The sequence below is a fragment of the Malaclemys terrapin genome, chromosome 2 (genome assembly GCF_027887155.1).
Source record: "Malaclemys terrapin pileata isolate rMalTer1 chromosome 2, rMalTer1.hap1, whole genome shotgun sequence".
In the NCBI taxonomy this organism is placed as follows: domain Eukaryota; kingdom Metazoa; phylum Chordata; order Testudines; family Emydidae; genus Malaclemys; species Malaclemys terrapin.
In genome coordinates this window covers 217,538,376-217,561,639 of record NC_071506.1, presented here as the reverse complement: position 1 = coordinate 217,561,639, position 23,264 = coordinate 217,538,376, and the positions used below count along the sequence as shown (strand labels likewise).

Sequence of the window (23,264 nt, the reverse complement as noted above, 5' to 3'; positions counted from 1 at the left end):
GACTGTAGGGATTGATAGTCATTGCCATCTGATGACAATTCAGTGATCTATATGAAATAAGCTGGTTGATTTAGTCCACTTCTTTAGTTCAGTTCTTAGTGGGCAGGTGTTGACAGTGCAAAAACACCACCAATATTGGCACAAATTAGTGATCTCAGCAGAGAGGTCACAACCTGAATGAGTCTGGCAACTTAAGACAGTCTCTCCAGAAGAGTGGTGAAGGATAATGTGAAGGAAGATTCCCTCCAGTATGAAGAACTTTGGCTACCAGAGCTAAAGGATAAAGCTATTCATTAGCTCTGTTCTTCTGTTTACCTAGAAGCTCATTATTCAGCCACCCACTGACATATTTTCTGACTCACTCACTCATGTTTTCACATGAATTTAATAATCCTGAAATGTGAAAAGTCATGCAAGAGTTTTTATTAAGTGGGAATCTACATCTCCACACACACACTTTCTCCTCATGCAATACAGAGGACTGGTCACCCCTGAAACCTTGAATAGCAGTAGGAAGACCAACAATGAAAAAACAGCATTGTTCCTAATTCTCAGCTGTTTCACATATTTAACCCAAATTTCCGTTTCCCTTATCCTCATGTTTATACATGTATTGTGTTACTATGATTTGTTAATGCCAGATTATAAACATCAAGGAATTTAAATATCTTCTTTATGTATAATGGATTTTCTAGATTATGTCTTGTAGTCCATCTCGTTTTGAGTCATTTTGTTGAGTTTTGACAAAGTATCTTCCCATTTGTGCCTTTAAGATACAGTATTTAATAATGACACGTAAAACAGATGTCACCAACCACAAAAAAGATGATGATAAACCATTTAGAAATCAACCACACATGCTCTTAGACCAAGATGGTCACTGGCCCTAAATACAGCCATGTTGAGGAGCAAGGCATCATCAGCTGCTCTCCTCCCACCTGCACTGTTTGTTTGGATTGCCACTTTGGCTGTAGGGGAGGCTCTGCAGGGCCGTTACTCTGCTCCTCTGCCCATGAGTGAGTGAGAAGCAGGCAGAGTAGAGCTGTGCTGGTAGAATGGGGGAAGTAAGCTGTACCCGTAAAGGGCTATAATAACTTCCTTTGCTCCAGGAGCAAGGGAGAACAGAGAAGGAACGGTGATTCACAGTTCTTTTCTGGAGCTGGCTGATCCTGAGGTGGTGCAGCTACATGCTGCCACCCAATTCCGGGCTAGATGTTAAATCTCCATTTCAAGGTGCAATTGGTATGTTTTGTTAAGAGCTTGATAGATAGGGACACAACTTTTTCTTTTATAAAAACTAAAAGGCAGCTGAGTGATATATGTATATGTACCTTTCCCCCTTCTCACTAATTTAGCTAATTTTATAGTCTGAATTTCTAAGAAGGCAAAGCACCTTGCCGAATGTCCTTTACTGGGCTATTTTTGCATTCATCTCCCTCAAGCAGCACTGCTGTATCGTGTATCAAAACAACCGCTTGTGTGGATTTGATAGCCTGCTAAAAAGTAAAGGTTACCCATCGCTACAGCAATTTGAGCCCTGACTGGAATTTATCAGCTGGTTTTCCTGGAGTACCTTTCACTTTTGAGTTTGCTATAAGGCTTTGCTCTCCTTTCCCCATGAAAAACTCCCTATACGCTGTCACCTGAACTCCAAGTTTGAACTCCTTTCCCTACACTCACATTGAGTGACCTTTCTTCTGGTGAACAGAGCTGAATATGATTCCTTGACCGATCCTTCCCACTGGGGCTCAGTGTGGGCTTCTGAAGCAAGGCTAGCCCTGCTGTAGGAACTAGTGACCAGAGTTGAAAATTAAACTGAGGTCTCTAGCACTGAGCCTTTGCCGCATGGGCACTGGCCTGTTCAGCGTCCTCCTTTTTATTGTTAATTTCACTAGATATGATTCTGATACATGGGTGGCAGGTTTGTAGAAATTTTGGTGGTGCCCAGAACCCGCCCCCCCCCCCAATTCTGCCCCCCCAAACTCCACTCCCCCACACCTGCCTAAGGCTCTGGGAGGGGGATTGAGTGGGGGGAGGAGGTCTGGGGTGCAGGCCCTGGGCTGGGGATTAGGGTGCAGAAGGGGTGCAGGGTGCAGGCTCTGGGATGGAGTTTGGGTGCTGGGTGCAGACTCTGGGCTGGGGCAGGAGGTGGGTGTGCAGGAGAGGGTGAGGGGTGCAGGCTCTGGGATGGAGTTTGGGGGTGGGAGGCGGTGCAACGGGACGGGGTGCAGGCTTTGGGAGGGAGTTTGAGGGCAGGAGGGGGTGTGTGGGAAGGGGGAGGGGGTGCACGCTCTGGGAGGGAGTTTGGGGATAGGAGGGGGTGCAGGGGTGAGGGCTGTGGGTCTGACGATGAGGGGTTCATAATGCAGCAGGGGGCTCAGGGATGGAGCAGAGGATTAGGGTGCGGGGGGATGAGGGTTGGGACTGAGGATGAGGGGTTCATGATGCAGGAGGGGGCTCAGGGATGGAGCAGAGGATTAGGGTGCAGGGGGATGAGGGCTCTGGGGGGATGAGGGGTTTGAGACGTTGGAGAGGCTCAGGGCTAGGGCGGAAGGGCAGGGTAAGGGCAGCCTGCCTTCCCATTAGTGGGTGGGGGGCACTAGGACCCCGGGACAGCAGACAGCAGTTGCTGCCCGGAGCAGGGCTCCGTGTAGGAATGTGCTACTCTGGCAGCACAAGCAGGCCCTGGAGAGGTGTGTGCTGCTGTCTTTCGGGCAGGGATGGGGGGGGGGGCAGGTGGAGGCCGGGACCCGCTCCAGGGAGGGACGTGGCCGGGTTGGGGGGGGGGGGGGAGATCCAGCTCTAAATATTGCTGGAGCAGGGCCCCCGGCCCTGAATATTGCTGGAGCTCAGGCACCGCAAAAGAATATAACCCGCCGCCTATATTCTGATATCATATTCCTATGCTTCCCTGCCCACCGCGCCCATTAACCTGTTTTCTCCCTGTTTCATCACTTTTGTTTATTGCCCCTGAGCAAGTTTCCTGACACTCACTTAACTCAAGAGTATCTAGTAACTCATCCGTCACCCTTCCTGACCCCTTAGCACCATTTAAAGCGAGTTACAGTGCGCACAACATTTAATTCTCTTCTTCTTGTCCAAGATCTCAGAGGAGTGACAAAGTTACCACCCATTTGTTTTTAGATTTTGTTTTCATCAAAAATTGCCAAAAGATGTTTTTCCTGCAGTGACACTAAGCCAAGCAAGCAATACTCCTGACTTCTCTTGATGATGTTAGCAAGTCTATGGTAGGCTGTTAAGCTCTGAAATTCAGGGCTGGGCCAGGAACATTTAGAAGAATGCCAAAATAGCTGAAAGAACTGACTTGCTCAAGAAATTAAAGCCCTTCTGACTATCTTCCAGAATTCTGGTGAAGAAAAGGGAGGGAATGAGAGAGACTCAAGAAAAATGGACAGAAGCCCAGCTTGAAGGTTTAAGCCAGAATGGTTTCTGGCCAAACAGGAAGGTTGGCGAGTAAACAAATGAAGGCTTTATTACAGGCTTTCGTAAGCAGCATTATAAATACTATATGAAAAATGTCAAGCCATTTAGATTTCAAGCACCAAGATAGGATTTACTCTAGAAACAGAATTATGTTGGTTGATATCTCTTCAAACATTTCAGCTGAATGTCAAAACTTCAGGAGAACTTTATCAAATGAGAATACAAGGAGCTGTTGACAACTACAATATTCAAACATTTAATCAAATGGCAGAGAAACTGTGTTGATAAATTGTCCTTCCCTTCTCTTTGACACACACACACACACACACACACACACATTAAAGGGAGAAGAGGGGTCCAATTTCTTAACCAACTCATCTTTCAGAAATGTTTGAAAGTAAAACGTAAGCTAGCCCTGCTACAATATTTTATTTTGAAAGAAACAGGTACCTAGAATAGATTGTTGGTGTGAAAGTAAGTTTAAATAAACCATGAGCAGATCACCTTCCCATAAAGGTTTCTTCAATATTTCAAGAATCCTTTAAAACGCACTCTTATTTCAAAATATAAAGAATATTTTTTCTCTCTTTTAAACACAATTGAAAATTCAACTCCCCACAAAAGAAATATTCAGGATGGAATCTTGGGTCACCTAGCCTGGTCCCCATGTATACAAAGTCTGAAACACAGAAGAAACAGTTTCTTCTGTGTGCATGTTTGAAGAGGTGAGTGGACCCACCTCAGACATCCCACAGCAAGGGAATATTAGACCCTCTACACACTGCAGAACCCTGCTCCATGGTGGCAATCTGAATGCAAAAGCATGGCGGAGGGGTGGGGGCGGCCTGCAACAAAGTGGAACATGACTACTGAATCAGTGCAGATCAACCTACCTGAAATCTTGTGTGAGGGGGTGCAGTGGGCTGCAGCCACTACTCCAGACCAAACAATGGATACTCCTGAGGGAATATGCACCAAAAATGCAAAATTCTGTAAAATTCTGCATATTTTATTTGTCAAAATAGTGCAATATAATCACACCAATTTCACTTATTTTGGTAATTTATTTAAATGACCATGCAGAAAAAAAAATCACAATAACTGCTCAGCATTTCCTAAACATATGAAAGTTAAGTTATAAATACTTGGTAACCACTACCCTGCATTCCAATTATAATCCTGGATTTTCATTTTAATTACATTACCTTTATTTTGGTGTTCTGTAAAGTAGAATGTCGCTTTAAATGGCTCAGAATTTCACACCTGAAAGTCATACAGTTTTGCTAATCATTGTCCTGTATTTTTTTTAAATGGGTAAGTAAAATAGATCCTGAGCTGTAATCTAACCCCATTGTGCCTCTCTGGCACAGGGAAAAAAAGCGAGAAACCACATAGACCTTCCAGCTGAGGATTCCATTACTGTCATTTACAATAAGTCTCCCTTGCAGCACTCTGGCAAGGTAAAGGAGTCTTGGGTTTTAGCCCACAAAAGCTTATGCCCAAATAAATTTGTTAGTCTCTAAGGTGGCACAAGTACTCCTCATTCTTTTTAATTGACTAAGAATGTGAACAATTAACTGACAATGGGAACATTAGCAGCCTGCCTGCTTAGTTGTTAAATTTCTGCTCTGCCTTGGGGACAGAGTCTGCTTCACACAGCCCTACGCCTCCAAGCCCAGGATACTGCAACAGTGAGCAAGATGGACAGAGTCAGTCTCTCTCACTCGTTGTTAACACAGGCATGGGCCCAACCCCACCTGCTTAATGTCTCTCCACAGAGGCGCATGCACACCCAGCCTCCCTCCTCCCCTCCACGGTGATCTGCTCTCTGCTGCCGACTACTCCCAGCAGACATGCCCGGGCTGCCCAGGAAGGGGCGTGTGTTCCCCACAGATTTCTTTGCTCCCTCATTTTTTTACGGGGCAGCCAAGAAATCTGCGGAAGGTATGAATTCTGTGCCCCCACAGGAGTAAATGAAATGAAGGCTGTCTGGGTTAGAGGATTGTGAACATCTTATTCCTCCTGCAGGAGGAATGTCCTATGTCCTCCATGCAAAGCCCACTTATCTTGCCTTTGATGAGGGGAGGTAATTATCACACCCAAGGAGTAGTGCTGGGGGTCACTCACTATAAAACATCAAGCAAGAAGAGTCTTTGTGCAAAGTGTTAGAAACATTCTGAGATTCATCCTAAAATTTCTGAATATCTTCATTTTTAACAATGAAACATTAAAGATTGCCTCCTGTCTCCTGAATCTTCCTGCAGCCCAGGACACTCTCATTTCTCTTCGAAGTTACATTTCCTAACAGCTAACAATAAACAAACAGACACCCTAAGCTATTCTTCCTGCTCATGTCCTCCAGTCACCCAGAAACACACCTGCAAGACAGGAAAGCTTTCCACAGTATCAAAAATAGAAAAAAAATGAGCCAAGAAAAACCTCAAAACACAGAATTAAAAAAGTAATAACTTCCTTTTGGATAAATATAGAAAAACTAGTTTGAAGTTTAAAGAATCTGAATTTTTATACCATTTTATATAAATGCAATGAACACAGCAAAACGTGAATTATAAAATTCTTGTAGAACTCTTGGTTCCATAAATCACAGTATGAGATCTGTTTACTGCATACTGGGTATAACTGGAATGAAACAATGGTGTCATATTCTGAAATGACATACAAATAGCATATCTTCTACATTAGTTTTTATTTGTTAGCATTATATCTTAGAAAATTTTGGAGCAAATATGTCTATCTGTAGATAGTTTTCTTTAAAGCTACCGGTCCATTACAGGCTATATGCTGTGCAATAAACAGTTTAAACAGTCCATGTAATCATATGAAAGTAGAAGCCATCAGCAAAACGCTGATTGGCAAGGGGTAGCTTAAACACTGATGTTGCAACATTATATTATTTTGCTTTTCCTATATCAGGAATGAAACTATACTCAAACTAAACGTATGATCATAGTTAGATAAATGTCAGTCATTATTTAGTATTATTAATCTAAGGATTCTTTAGCATTCAACAAACAATGGGTGTAATCCTCTCTCGCTCATATATAGAGCTAGGTGAAAAACTGATTTTTGGTTTGCTGGCAGTTCTAATAAATAGGTGAAAAAACTGGTTTGACCCAAACCGAATCGGAAAAATTAAAATGTCAGTGAATTGAAAGAGGTGACAAAAGTTGTGTTTCGGGTCAAATTAAGCAACCCAAAATGAACTGTTTAGTTTTGTTTCCTGGCACTTTTTAACATAAAAGCAAAGGAAACAAAAGGCTAGATTCCCAAAATGGCTGGAGGAAAAGGAGATGATGGTGTTAGTGCTGCTTCCTGGTTATAGGCTATTCTGAGGCTGGGCTCTCTCAGTCTCTCTTGTTGAAGCTGTGCCATATTGTATAAATACTTGAATAGTCCTCGGACCAGAGACAGTGGCTAGGGCACTCCACTGCAATGTGGGAGACCCTGTTCCACACCAGCAGAGGGGGGGAAATTGAACTTGTGTCTCCCACAGCCTAGGAGAGTACCCTCATCACCGGGATAAAGACCGGTGGCAGCACTACCACTGCCTTCTACTCCAGCCATTTTGTGAATGGCACCTAAATCCTGGAAAAAAAATATTGGCCAAAACAGTTAGTTGAATTTGTGACTAGTTTCACGTTGACTGAAACTTCATTTTTCAGTGAATAAACCATTTCTCCAAAAAATTTCACTCGGGTCTATTCACTAATCCCATTGGGTTCAAATAGACTTCTTACGTGAGCCTGGATAACTCTCAGAGCGTAATTGTTGCAGGATGGGAGTCTATGATTCTGGCTACAACTGGAAGGGGAAATACTAAAATACACAGACAAAGCTATTTCTGCCATGACTGGAACCAAGGATTACTGGAAATCAAATAAGATCATTCTCAAAAGATTTCCATCCCAACTTCTAGCTAAACCAAAGGGCGGTTGAACAAGCATCCAAAATGCTTGGCTGCTTACGTTGGACTGTTGACCTTTGGCTGCCACTAGTTATAACAGGGCACCAATGCATGCATCCATTTGCAGTGATTTACTATTACTTTGCACCAGGGCCGGCTCCAGGGTTTTTGCTGCCCCAAGCGTAGCAAAAAAAAAAAAAAAAAAAAAGCCGCGATCGCGATCTGCGGCAGCAATTGAGCGAGAGGTCCTTCGCTTCGAGCGGGAGTGAGGGACTGTCTGCCGAATTGCCGCCGAATCGCTGAACCTGCCGCCCCTCTCCGGAGTGGCCGCCCCAAGCACCTGCTTGCCAAGCTGGTGCCTGGAGCCGGCCCTGCTTTGCACTTATATACAGCCCTCTATCCAAGGATCACAGAGTGCTTTACAATCTTTAACAAATTTAGCCTCAATATACCTGCACACTTCTAAGATTAGTATTATTTTACATCTGAGAATATTTATGCAATGGGACTACTTGGTTATGTGTTTGCAGGGTTGATCCCCCAGTGACTGGTATTTGTAAAATCAGGTAGAGTGGAGATTAGAACTCAGGTCTCATAATTCCCAGTTTTATACCTTAATCCTGCAACCAGTCTCCCTGACAATGGCACACAAAGTATCGCCCTAATAAATAAGATGAATGGGGAAAAATTCTACAGATAAATTTTGGGGGGGGGGGGGGACAGAGATGTTTAAAATTATTTGTTTATTTCTACTTATTTGTAGCACAAATCAATAGGAAAGATGATGCAATGGAATTGGCAAATGAAAATAGCTTCTGGTCCTGCCTTACATCTAGGTCTTAACATGCTTTGACAGAGGCAGCTACGTGGTCCAGTGGTCTAAGCACAGGGCTAACGGCCAGGAATCCTTGAGTGAGCTTTCATCTCAGCTCTGCCACTGACTACCAATGAGGCCTTGGGCAAATCATATAAGCAAACTGAAGCAGGGAAGTTATCTGTCAACTAAGGTCAATAAAACCTGCCTCAAGTGGCTATTGTGAGGATTCATTAATATTTCTACAGTCCTTGGAAAATAAGAAGCACTATTTGTTGGGGCTAGCTCTGAAAACATCCACTCAATGTGCAGCATCAGTCAAAAAAGGCAAATAGAATGTTGGGAATCATTAAGAAAGGGATAGATCAGTGGTTCTCAAACTGTGGGTTAGGACCCCAAAGTGAGTCATGGCCCTGTTTTAATGGAGTTGCTGGGGCTGGTGTTAGACTTGCTGGGGCCCAGGGCTGAAGCCAAAGTCTGAGCCCCACTGCCCAGGGCTGAAGCCGAAGCCCAAAGGCTTTATCCCTTGGTGGCAGGGCTCAGGTTACAGCCCCTCTGCCCAGGGCTTAAGCCCTCAAGCTTCAGCTTCACCCCCACCCAGGAGGGCTGGGCTTGGGCTTTGGCACTCCTGCCTAGGGCAGCGGGTCTCAGGCTTTGGTCCCCCTTCCTGGGGTCATGTAGAAATTTATTTGTCAGAAGGGGGTTGCAGTGCAAGGGTGTTTGAGAAATGCTGGGATAGATAATAAGACAGAAGATTTCATATTGCCTGTATATAAATCCATGGTACACCCACATCTTGAATACTGCGTGCAGATGTGATCGCTCCATCTCAAAAAAGATGTATTGGAATTGGAAAAGTTTCAGAAAAGGGCAACAAAAGTGATTACGGGAATGGAACAGCTTCCATATGAGGAGATAATAATACTGAGACTTTTCAGCTCAGAAAAAAGACGACTAAGGAGGGATATGCTAGAGGTCTATAAAATCATGACTGGTGTGAAGAAAGTAAATAAGGAAGTGCTATTTACCCCTTCTCATAACACAAGAACTAGGGGTCACCAAATGAAATTAATAGGCAGCAGGTTTAAAACAAACAAAAGGAAGTATTTTTTCACATAATGCACAGTCCATGGAACTCTTTGCCAGAGGATGTTGTGAAGGCCAAGACTATAACAGGGTTCCAAAAAGAACTAGATAAGTTCATGGAGGATAAGTCCATCAGTGGCTATTAGCCATGATGGGCAGGGATGGTGACCCTAGCCTCTGTTTGCCAGAAGCTGGGAATGGGCGACAGGGGATGGATCACTTGATGATTATCTGTACTGTTCATTCCCTCTTGGGCACCTGGCATTGGCCACTGTCAGAAGACAGGATATTGGGCAGCCCTTTGGTCTGACCCAGTATGGCCATTCTTATGTTCTTATGATTGTTAATAATTAGCCTATTTAACAATTTACTGTCTAGGATGACATGTACAAGAAAAGTCATTGTGTTACAGCAATCTGATCCTTTCCTTGATGCTAAGTTTAAATGCTGGCTACACAACATTTTTCAATATTACTGTTGTTTGCATGCCACATGATTTTGCTATACACTAGAAAGCATCATTTAACATCAGACAAAAAACAATATAGAATGACATCTATGACACTGCACCCCATATTCTTCATAGAGATAGTATTATGATATGATTATGGCATAATTCTGATGTTTTTGTGCAATATAGGTCATGTGAGATATCATTGGAAAGGTTATGATTTACTGAATCTGATTATTCTGTTTAGATACAAAAATGATACATGCATACAAAGTTAGGAATATTGACTATATATCAGTATATAGTAAAAGGCTATCAGTCTAGATGACTGGCTGGGAAGGGCCCATTCATGTTAATGAGCCATTAGGAAAACAATAGGCCTTAAAAGAAGCTTTTCTTCCTGTTGGAGAAAAACAGAGTTCTCACTCTCAGGTTGGGTGCAGCAAGTCAGATACTTTATTTTCTCTAGCAATTGCCTGGAGGGAGAGAGCAAAACAGGTCTCTCCCAGGTAAACAATTACAGCAAGCATTTATACCTTTTGTTACATACAATAATGGGCGACAGCTGCATTTTGTTTATACATATGTCATCCTGATATCTTATTTTCCTCCACAATTTAGACTATAGTCTACATTCCATACTTATCTAAGACAAGGTCGCAACAACTTCTCACACAGTTCTTTCCCACTCGCCTCACACAATCCTCGCTTCTACAAATCTCGCATTATTAGGGTTACAGCTAGCCTGACTCTTGCTCACATAAGGGGACTGCGTGGATTTGAAATCCCCTTCAAATCTCTGTCAGTTCTTTCTCTACTTCCACATTCCTGAACCTGGGGAGTCATCCTGAGGACACTACAAACAGCCTCTGACTCATGGCTGCTGTAGCACTACAGGGACATGTGACCAGGTCACCTGGTGCTGGACTCCATCTTGGGATACCACTAGGGTGACCAGATGTCCTGATTTTCTTATATAGGCTCCTATTACCCCACCGGCCCCATCTCGATGTTTCACATTTGCTGTCTGGTCACTCTAGATACCAGTGTTTTTCCACTGACTGGCATGGGAACCAAGCTTTGAAACAAAGGGTTCCTGCCACAGGGCCAGCTACAGGCACCAGCTAAAGAAGCAGGTGCTTGGGGCGGCCAATACCAAGGGGCGGCACTCTGGCCACTATTGGGGCGGCACGTCTGGGTCTTCGGCGGCAATTCGGCAGTGGGTCCCTCAGTCCCTCTTGGAGCGAAGGACCTGCCGCCGAATTGCCACCGAAGAGTGGAGTGGCATGATTGCGCTGCCGCGGCTTTTTTTTTTTTCTGCTTGGGGCGGCAGAAAACCTGGAGCCAGCCCTGTCCTGCCATATGCAAAAGCTATATAAGGCAGGGGAGTGACGTCATCAGAGTTCTTCACTGACTCCCCACCCAAAGAGACTCTTGGAAACACCTAAGAAACAGAGAGACTGAACTGGGGGAAGTGCTGGACCCAGGCTAAAGGGATTTTTAGCCTGTGAATAGAACACCTGGGGATTTTACGATGTAAATTAGTGCAGCTTGCCCCTTAAGAATCTGCAGCCTGCTGGTATCATCACTTAGGGTGAGGATCTGCTATTCATATCCAATCCCTTTAGTATATTAATCTTAGTTTGCGTGTTTTGTTTATTTGCTAGGTAATATGCTTTGATCTGTTTGCTATCCTTTTATAATCACTTAAAATCTATCTTTTGTAGTTAGTAAGCTTGTTTTTGCTTTGTCTAAAACCAGTGTGTGTTGAAATCATAACTTGGGGCAGAAAGTTGTTTTATATTTCCTCTCCCCATTGAGGGAGGGGGTGAATTTCATGAGCTTACGTTGTACAGTTCCCTATGCAGTGCAAAACAGTATAATTTTGTGTTTACACTCCAGAAGGCGGTGTGTGCCTGAATAGCTGAAGCCTCCCCATGCAGAGCTGACTACAGCATCTGTATGTAACTGCAGCTGGGTGTGTCCCTGTCTATATGTGTGCTGGTATAAGTGCAGACTGGAGCCTCGGAGAGGGCTTGGCAGGCTGGGCACAGGAGTACAGTGTAAAGGGAGCCCAGGCTGATGGGTCAGGAGGCTCAGTCGTTCTCTAGTTCCAGGCAGCATCCTGTGGCGGGATCCCATCACATCATCTATTGCTGCATTGTCTGCAAAGTGTCTGTTAAGTGCATCAGTGAAATAGGGTTTCTCTCCCTGAACTCCTGCTGACAGATCTAGGAATTTTTAGGATTCATTCTTTTTGACAGAGCATAGTACTTGCCTGAAGTAAGCATACTTCTTCCCTATATTGAAGATACTTTACTGCTATGAGGCCCAATACTGCAACCCTTACTGCCCAAGTAGTCTCACAGAAGTCAAAGTGACTCTCGCGTGAATAATAACTACTCACATGAGCAAAAGTTGTAGGATTAGTTTCTTAAATAGGAAAAGGACTCTTATGCTCTTGTTAAGTGATACTGTTTATGGTTATGCACCTTTATTTGTGTGTTTAGACATAGGGCATGCCCTTTTTTTTTTTTTTTAAACAGAATGCTATAGGAAGATGTTTATCATCTTAAATGGATTAAATTTACAACACATTTAGTACAAAATTAAAAGCACATGTTAAATTAAAGTGCGTCATCTCCACTGGGTCATTTTCTGGGAGCAAGACATTTGCCTATCAGTTTCAGGAATTCCCTAATCCCCTGACAGAAAGACTTGTAGTGAGGCAGTAAAGTGATACAGCAATGAACAAAGCCAGGCCATGGTTTCTGACGTGCAATTCTTGGGGTGTTGTGTGCATTATTACATGCTTAAAAAACCTGCCACAAAATAATTCAACATTTCATGCCCTGCACTGAATGTTATACACAAAACCAAGTGAGAGTAAATTCTGCCCTGTCCTGGGACAAGACTGGAGGGGGGGGGGGGGGAAGTAAGGCAATGGAAAAGGTTTCCAGTTTACACAAGCAGGACAAAACCCCTCCATAGCACTCAAGTAATCCCAAAGAGAGATAGCTGGCTAATACGCTAACTTGCATATCATCAGCTGAGGGGTGTGTAATCATTCCCGTCTGCTTCCTCCCCAAGCAAGGTTGTGTATATTCTGCTATCAGTAACAGCACCAGCTGGCAGTAGTAGGGAAGCATGTTGTTCTGCTCGGAAAAACAGCTAAGTTGCTCTCCACAGCATATTCCTCCCAGTGTACTGGCAGGATTTCTGTAGAAAATAAGATTCCAGGTAGCATCTCTACACCTTAATGCACTGACCAAGGCAGAATTTCAGGGTAGTTTACCGCAAATCCTCACCAGCCCCAATGCCTGGCCACATATTATGGAATGAAAAGGTTGCAGTGCTCTTGGAACACTGCAAATCTTTGATCTGAGAAAGACAAACCAGAAGCATCTATTCCCCACTGACTTGCAACCCACTCCCCTCCCCGTCATCTACCTCTTTCTCTATCCTACCCCTCTTGTGAGACACAGCTCATGTCGCTGCTGGCAGCACCACCCCCTCTCCCTGGCATCTCTCCGTATTGCCACCTCCCCTCTCTGGCAGCCAGCCTGGGGAGTAGTCAGAAGTTGTCCTAGCCTAAACAATACTTTGTAAAGTGCTGAGATATTATGGTGATGAGCACCACAGATATGCTTATAAATACAGAGACCCTGACTACTGTCCAGAAAATTTCCCCCCCCATAACTTAATAATAGGATGATGCTTATTCACAATAGGGTGAGATTCAGCCCATGCATGGAGGCTGCATAGACCTTACATACCACTTAAGCCTGACTTGAACTATTAATATGGGGCTTGTGTGGGCTCTTTACACTGCAGTGAATTTCACCCAGTAGTGAATAATATAGTTAATTGAAGCAAAAATGAACATCTGCAAAGCTAACTCATTATCATCCTTCAAATCCCTCTTTAAAAACTTTCCTTTGCCATAAAGCTTACAAAAAAACACTTGGACAATGGCAAGGCTGCCGACGCGCTAGGACCACAACCTATCATGCTGGTCAAGACTGTCTCATTGTTCCCTTGTACTTGTCTGTCTGTATCCATCTATTGTTTCTTGCCTTATACTTAGATTGTAAGCTCTCTGCAGCAGGGATTGTCTTTTAGTCTGTTTGTACAGAACCTAGCACAGTGAGGTCCTTACCCATGACTTTGGCTCCTAGGTGCTGTAATACTATCATCATCAACACTGGAGTTACAATGATTTAAAACAGGTGTTCCAGAGTGCAGAATCAGATCCCCCATCTCTAATGGACTTGAGATGCTGTGGGATGTTCACAAGGCTATTTTACATTAATTTATATTACATGTTTCTCCTGAGTAAGATTTCTAATCAATACAGTTTATTTTACAATTGTTACATGGATGATCCCATATTTATTTTTCCTTTCCTGCTCCTTATATGCAGGTACAGAAAATATGATCAAGTGTCCATTGGGAGTGAACAACTGGATAGCCAAATATTTCCCAAAACTCAATTATGAGCATGAAGATAGCAACAGGGTGGAAGCAAGCCCCCCCACCAACTACGATAACATAAAAAAGTAGTAGGAGACTAGTTTGAAGGCCAGCATACTGGAAGGAATATAAGACCTAGCAGGCTGCAATGGGCTAGCAGTAAAGATGCTCCTAGGGTCGGCCGTGTACTAGTAGTCCTCTGGCCCCAGCAAGTCAGCAAACATTTGCACAAAAGACACAACAATTGTTAAAAGGAAAGATGTTGCAACTTGCATGGAACTTGATGGAAAGAGCACAGGCTGCAGGAGGGAAGAATTTGGAGAGCCCCAAGAAGATAGTCTGTTTGCACATGGCTGGAATTGCAGCACCCCTGTAAAATGTTTTCTTAGTAAAGATTTAAATTAGTTTTAGAAACATGGAGTCCTCTCCTGTTATTATGCAGCACATGGCAAATGAAACAGGATTGAACATTCATGGATCTTCTTAAACATACATATGTATATTTAGGAGAGATAGAATAGGAACATTCTCTGCTGGGATTCTCTTTTTTAATAATTATTATATGATTACACAAAATATCCACAATAATACAAAAAACTTGCATTTGTCTTAAGTCTGAATTACTGTACTTAAATACTGTGTGATTAAGATCTCAGCCTGCTAAATTAACACAGGGTTTTTCATATTTTTTTAAACAACAATAAAAATATCAAAATCAATACACCCATGTTTGTAAAAGCACTCTAGGAGCCCCAGATAAAAAAATGCTCTATAGAGCAGATGTAAAGTAAAGTATTGTTATGAAAGAAAGGTGGCAAAGATATGCAAACAGATGTGCAGGAAAAGGTTCTGTATGAGATGAAATAGCAGCCTTAGTAAGATACACAAAAGTTACGTGTGTATAGGGTGACCAGATGTCCCGATTTTATAGGGACAGTCCCGATTTTGGGGTCTTCTTCTTATATAGGCTCCTATTACCCCCCCACTCCCTGTCCCGATTTTTCATACTTGCTGTCTGGTCACCCTATGTGTGTAATGGACTGGCTTTTTCCTTAGAAGTTTCCTAGCTAATACTGACCTGGCCCAACATGGCTTATCTTGTGATATTTGATGAAGGCACAATCTTCGGTGGTATGGCTGCAGGGTTTTGTATATTCATTCTGTATCTACTGTATTCACTAAAGTTCCAGGGATTGAGAAAACAGCAGCAGAAATCAAACCCAGGCCTCACATATAACACTGCAGAACACCAGAAAGGCCTTTGGTACATGAAGGATGAAAATGTAGCCTCATTGAAGTCCATGGGAGGTTTACCATTGATTTCATAAAACCAGCATTTCCCCTGAAATCTTTCAGTCTAATTTAAATGTATATAATATTACTAAGCAAAGCCAATACTACCAGCAACAAACCTAGAAATGGTGATGTCCTTAAGCTGTCACCATCCATGTACTGATCAGAACCAAACATTTTTAACTTTCAAAATTGGGCAAGGGTCCAATGTTGTTTTCATTGAAGTCAAGGAGAGTTTTGCTATTAAATTTACTGGGCAAAGGAACAGGCCTAAAAGAGACCTACACATTAAGGCTACTTGTTTTAAAGCAGTCACTTCCTATCCCTGAAGCTGCAAATTACTCTTTCATCCCATGATTTATTTATAAATATACAATATAATCATCATACCACTGGCTTTAAAATATTATAAACTGCTGCTCTTGCTGTCATGAGAATGTGGTCTTTCAAATTTCTGCGGGTATAAATATTCTGGGCATTCGCCCTGGTACCTCTTTCTGAAGTTAAGGGGAAAGATGTATTTGTGCACAGTACGAATGCAATTTTTAAGTCTTTGTAACTTCAAACACATTTCTTTGAACATGGCAAAGGCATTAGACTGCATTTAACACCAAATAAAGTACATGTCAAATTTGACATTGAAAAAAAAATTAATTTTTAAAGTAACCACGATCAAAACAAGGACCCGGTTCTGGTCATTCTTACATTGATTTTACATCAGTATAATTCCATTGGCTTCCCTGAAGTTACTCCAGATTAACACCAGTGGTCGGTGAGATAAGAATCAAGCCCAATTGTCTAAAACATTTTTAAACTGGAAAAAATGCTTCCCCTGCCACATTCAGATAAAGCAAAACTGGAAGGATGTTTTTAATGAGGCTTTGAAAGAATTCATTTCTCAGCAAAGAAAAAGCATGAGGAATTTTTGTTGAAAACAAAAGGAGAGGAGGTTTGAAAGATATAAGTAACTGAACTTACGGCTCAAGTATCGGGGGTAGCCATGTTAGCCTGTATCCACAAAAGACATGAGGAGTCTGGCGGCACCTTAAAGACTAACAGATTTATTTGGGCATAAGCTTTCGAGGGTAAAAAACCCACTTCTTCAGATACATGGAGTGAAAATTACCATTTCACTCCATGCATCTGAAGAAGTGGTTTTTTTTACCCATGAAAGCTTATGCCCAAATAAATCTTTGTTAGTCTTTAAGGTGCCACCAGACTCCTCGTTGTTTTTTTGAAATTAGGAAGGTCAATGAAAATGCCATCTTCATTTTAAGGATAGAGGCAGTATATTATGTCTACCATCTCCACTGAATGTGTCTTACACTATGTTTGTAAAGCGCCATGTAAAGGTATGATGCTAATAATAGTAATGATGTTCCTGATTGTGCCTCCTGGATTGCACACAGGGGGTCATTGCTGCAAACAGATTTCCCCATCTTCCAGGCAGACAGGGAGTGTCAGCTACTACCAGGGCACTGTGCTCCCCACCTCCACACTAATGGAAGGTTCCCCATGGGTTCAGTTGTCTGTATACAGAAAGGAATAGGACAGCCAAGGGAGAAATAGTTGTCAGGCCAAGGCAGACACATTGTCCCTTCCAGATAGACTCATAGACTCATAGACTTTAAGGTCAGAAGGGACCATTATGATCATCTAGTCTGACCCCCTGCATGCTGCAGGCCATAAAACCGTCCCTACCCCTTCCCTGGACTCTGCTGTTGAAGTCCCCAATCCTGTTTTAGGTGACTTCAATCGGCAGAGACCCTCCTGCTAGAGATCCCTGCCCCATGCTGCGGAGGAAGGCGAAAAACCTCCAGAGGCTCGGCCAATCTGCCCTGGAGGAAAATTCCTTCCCGACCCCAAAAATGGCGATCAGTCAGACCCCGAGCATATAGGCAAGAGTCACCAGCCTGACCCCTGTCAGCCATTATACGATTTACCTACCATTGTTTGGTTTTCCTTGACTACTATGTTTTACCATTAAACCATTCCCTCCATAAATTTATCTAACTTAATCTTAAAACCAGACAGGTCCGTCGCCCCCACCGTTTCCCTCGGAAGGCCGTTCCAATATTTCACCCCTCTGACGGTCAAAAACCTTCGTCTAATTTCAAGCCTGAACTTCCCCACGGCCAGTTTATATCCATTCGTTCTCGTATCCACATTAGTACTAAGCTGGAATAATTCTTCTCCCTCCCTTGTATTAATCCCTCTAATATATTTAAAGATAGCAATCATATCCCCCCTCAGCCTTCGCTTTGTCAGACTAAACAACCCAAGCTCCTCTAGTCTCTTTTCATACGACAGGTTTTCCATTCCTCTGATCATCCTAGTGGCCCTTCTCTGCACCCGTTCCAGTTTGAGTTCATCTTTTTTAAACATGGGAGACCAGAACTGCACACAGTACTCCAAGTGAGGTCTCACCAGCGCCTTGTACAACGGTACAAGATCAGTGGTTCATAACAAAAAAATAAATAATACCATCAGGGAACCTGGCTGTATTATCTTTTCTATTTAGCACCTCTACTCTGTGGGTCTCAGAGGCCACCACACAAGGAAAAGATCATGGTAATGCAGTGGAATCACACTGCCAAGGGAGGGGAAGTGTCAGAGGTCACAGCCAGTGCAGGGACAAGGGGCCTCTACACAGAAACCACTGGCCCATGAAGCTAGAGATTCAGCAGGTTTGTGATGAGTCTGGTGGTCTACTCCATGGGGTGCAAACATTCTCCCTGAGGGAACACTCAAGAAGAAATTCTGCCAGAGGAACCTCAACAGTGGTTCTCAACCGCTTTCATACAAATTGCTCACTCCTGGCTAGCCAGGAGCCTCCTCCCATTTAACTATATGGGAAGAGCAAGGTGGTTGCAACTCCTTGATCCCTGTTCTTGACCTGCTACAGGTCATGATCCCCCAGGATGAGAACTCATGGTCAAGGAAATTTCATCCATTGAGCCCATTTTTCCTAGGTTTTTCACCCTGGGAGAGGTAAATCTGGGCCAATAAATAATAAATAAATAATTACACCTTCCAGTTAGATTCGCTTTTAATATAAAAGTAAATGTTTAACTTGAAGATGGAGCTTCAATAATGCATTGTTGTATAGCAGCATCATTTTTTGAGAGACTGGTGTAGGCATGGGACTGGATCAATGGGGAGGAGGCCCATTGAAAGTGCAGGCAAAAGTCCAAGGAAAAATGTATTCTGATAAAACGGTTAACATGTTATGCAAACACTTACAAAACTATGCAGAGCCAGTTTTAGGTCATCATCTTTGATACCAATTATTAATTAGAGACTATTCTATTTTGGCAGAAGGGCTATCAAGAGAAGAACGTGTGCTGCATGAGCTCTAAGAACAGGCTTAGAGTGCTGTTTTGAATCAAGAGGTGTATCTCAGACATGCCAAAATGTAAGGGAGGAGTTTTGAAGCAGTTTGGTATTTCCCAATTAGCTTCATCAAATAATACAGGACTGACAGGAAATAACAGGGGAAATGGTTCCAATAAAAAGGTAAATTGGCATCTGGGTGCTCTCCAGGAAGCAATTCTCTCTCCAGATTAAAAATGTACTACTGTTGAGAAAGGACTAAATGGGAGGAACAGAGGTCTTCTCAGAGAGGCAGACCTCAATGGAGTTGAAAAATGAAGTAGATATTGGATTAACAACACTGAGAAGAAGGGATGGCCTGGTACTACGGTAGGGAATGCCCTTAAGAAACGTATCACTTGTGATACAGGAGAGCCAGGGAGCAGTGGTAGAGGGGAAATATATAAGCCCTAGGCTAATTAAGGTGTGGTTACCTGTAGACTAGGGAGGGTTGCTACAGGTTAATTGGAGCACCTGTAGTCAATTAAGCCCTGTCAGGAACCTAACAAAACCCCCTGCTTCAGGCAGTCAGGGGAGGAGGAGGGAGGAGAGAGGACTGGAGCTTGGAAGTGTGTTGTAAGATTTGAAAGACCAGAGAACCGAAGTAAGGGAGACCCTGCCCCAGCAGGGGAGGGAGACTTCCTCCCCCAGTGTCTAAGGGCCAAAGGTTCCCCACCCAAGGGGAAGAGGGTATGAACTCGCAGGGGTTGAGAGGGGCTGGGGCTCAGAGTGAGGTGCAAACCCAGACTCCTTCCCTGCTTCCCTCCTCTACCACTTTCCCGGGCCACTAGTGGGGACCTCGGTGGCCCAAGAGCAGGAGCAAGAGGTGGCATCTTAGCCCCTCTGCCAAGAAAAGCACAGGACCCACCATACTAACATCAGCCATGTTGTCTCACACTACATAGTCTATATGAATATCCTAGTGTCAGGGCCAGGCCATAGGCAGCCAGTGTGCCCTGGTCAGCTCTTAAGTTGCGATTGGGAGACAAGTCACAAGATCAGGAGCGAGACAGGTCAGAATGCCAAGAAGTCAGGGTCAGGCATGAAGTTGCAGGCGGATAGAGTCAGAGTTGAGCCAGGTCAGGATATCAGGAAGCCGGAGTCAGGCACCAAGTTTTAAGCAGCAATCAAATAGGAAAGTCAAGGACAAACTGGGGTCACAAACCACAGTCTACCACAAGCACAGTCTGGAGCAGAAATCAACCACAAATGGACTTGAATCCTCAATCTTCTGATCTAAAGTCAGATGTCTTATCCATTAGGCCACGTGAAATAGGCATGCAGTCTGTCTTGTTGCTCAGACAGCTCCTCCTGCTGGTTTCTGGATTTAAATACTGGTGTTGGCCAATCAGTGGGTTGTGAGGTGTGCTGGGAGGTCCTGCTGGGTGATACTCCCTGATGAACCTTGCTTCACAGATAGACTGTAGTGATGCAGCTACTTCAGCAGCCTAGAGCCCCCATAGTCCCAGGTTCTTACACCTACTAACGCAGATTTTTTTTGAGACAAAGATCAAGTAGATTCTGTCAGACTGATGTCTCTAAACAAACTGAAATTTGGGACTAGAAAAAGCACCGCAGCAGTCACTTGTTCAAGTACAAACTGCCAGCACAAGATTTGTACAGCTAGCAGGGAAAACCACAGAGCATTTGTACCGAGCATCACAGATTTTATTTTTATCCAGATTGCATCAGTGTATTGAAGAGAAGAGGAGGGACAGGTGACTACAAAAAGGAACACAAAATCTGACTTATATTCTGTAAGTGAGACTCTGATTTTGAGGATGTTTTTGTGCACCCTTACTTTCCTAATAGAAATAGCTGTTTCTTGCCCTGAAGATCCCAAAAGAAAGATGAATTCAGACAGCACAGAATCAGATGCCTCAGAGATTCAGACTGCACCAACTTTAAGTCCTCATTCGGGATTTTTTGTATTTTATGCTTTTCACTGTTTTATAAAGATTTGTCTGGTACACACCTAAAAATTATATAAAACAAATTAATGAAAATAACTGATAAAAAAGATACCAATACACTAATCATCAGATACAGGTAACAGTAATAAGATATTTAAGAAATCTTGAATATTGCTCTTGGAAAACATCCAAAACCAAGGATTTAACAACTAAAAAAGTGTGCCTTCCAGCTGCTTGAATGGAAGCAATGTTACCTTTTATAAATTTTACTTGAGGATTATGATAAGGTAGACAGTAGACATTTATTATACTTTTTTATACTGATCCTATGCAGAGTTTGTATTTCTTCTCTACATTTACTGTTCTCATCATGAATTACTTTGGAAAGCAAGCAAAAATACCAGCATGTGGCTGCAGAGAGTTTATGGGAAGATGACTGAGGACATGCAACTAGGGCCAGCACAATTTTGTGGGAAGGAAGGCTGCTGAAAGCCTACTCCTCCCACGAAGAGCAACTGTCCCAGACTAGCGCTACAGAGATCCATTAGGAAAACCATTGCAGATCCATTGCATCTGAAGAAGTGAGGTTCTTACCCACGAAAGCTTATGCTCCCAGTACTTCTGTTAGTCTCAAAGGTGCCACAGGACCCTCTGTTGCTTATTAGGAAAACCGTCTCCCAGTTTGAGATGCTATGGCCCTCGCACAAAGAGCAATTTCTCTGTCAGGTCTGTGCTTTAGACACTTCTGACCCCAGATAGAGACTTCTTCTCTCTCAGGCCACAGAACCTTCACATAAAGCAGTTTCCTCATTTAATACCAAAGCCGCCTCTTCACAGATTTTGTCAGTCTAACCAGTGTGCCTAAACATTGACTACAAGAGTATTAATAAATGAGACCATCAGAAAATAATCTTGTTTGACCAGTGGCCAATAGGTCATTTGTTTAGAAATATAGTCACAAGACCAGCACCACAAACAAGAAAGGAAAGATATCTGTGTTGAAATAGAATTTAACAACAAGAGTAATATGTAACTCCCCAGTTCTAAGAACTATGTTGGAACAATAGTGCTCCAAAGGCAATAAAAAGCGTTTAATTTTTGGACACGGCCACAGGACTACCCTCAGAATATATACCTAAGGGAAGTGTGGAGTTATCCAGTATTAGGTATTTAGAGGAATGAGGAGTTGAAGGCTTTCTGCTAAGCTATTGTTTTCTGTCTTCTTCATTCTTGTGAAGATTTTCATGTCATAATCATCTTCTTTACATGTCCCAGTGACATTTTCTGTGTTATGTTTTACTGCACAGTTTAAGAGATTGATGAACGGCAAATATCTTATAAATATTTTACTATATCCTGGGTGATTAGTTTTAAGAGGCATTGAGCATCTGGATCTCAATTTGATATGATAAAAAAAACCAAGTTAGGCAATTAGCTGATAAGCAATTATCAGGATTAACAACATATGTAATTAGCTACAGTCAGATCAGAATGGCATGATCTTATACACATAAGCAGATTATTTAGTTAAGTGATAGGCATTAAGTAGAGTGCACAGTATCAGAAGTGTGTATGTTTATTTGCAGTCACGTCTAAAAGAAGGGTTTCTCAAATATCCAATAAACATATTATCGTTATATAAGGGTCTGGTAGCACCACCTATTTTGAAGATTGCTCAAAACTTCTTACTATAAGACCCTATTTTCAGTTGCTTATAAAACTTTGCCAAACTGCAACCATTTGGGCTGAAATTGTCCATGCTGGGTGTCTGCCACAGCCTGAATTTTGGAAAGTTTCAGCCAAACCAGTTCAGTCACTTCCGGGAATGAGGCTAGGAAATGTTGATTTGGTTTGCAATGTTAAACCTTGTCTTTGGGAAGCTGTAGTTCCCTCCTGCTTTGGATCAGGACTTGAAATGATGGGGAAGGAGGGATGGGAGGAGGAGGCATGGCCTTTATGTCAGGGAAGTGCTTTGGCATCCCTGTGAAAATCCACCAAATTTGGCCAATATATAAGCCTTTGCAAAATCTCAGTTTGTGCATATTCACTGAACAGAGTTTAGCAGCTGAAGTTACCAAAAATTTTGTCCTCACTGAACATGCTCATCCCCTCACAACTCCTAGCACTGACCAGACTGTGCATACAGCATCCCCACAGAGAGACGGTACATAATCGTAATCTGGGGCTACAGGGGCTCACTAAGACTTTTCCTGTAATTGCTGTTCTGGGCAGGGGTGGGCCCAGGCACCAGAACTGAGTGCAGTTCTTCTGTGCTCTCTATGCTCCCTCTCTGCTAACACCCAGGCAGTGTAAAGGAAGAAGTCATATGACAAATGCGAGAGGACAAAAGCCAGGCCAGGGAAAAGGTTAGATTGGGCAAGGAGACTGGTGAGACTGGAACTGGAGGATATGGGGGAGAGCCAGAAGCTGTGACTGGGAGTTTGGAGGCGGGCTGTGACTGGGGGCTGGAGGGGAATTGGGACTGGCTGGGCA

The 23,264-nt window shown here is 43.1% G+C and overlaps 1 protein-coding gene across 9 annotated transcripts in view; it reads right to left on the bottom strand.

Moving 5' to 3' along the window:
* Positions 1 to 23,264, bottom strand: part of THRB (thyroid hormone receptor beta) — a 273,610-nt gene that overhangs the window by 124,901 nt on the left and 125,445 nt on the right. The gene's annotated exons all lie outside the window — the stretch shown is intronic.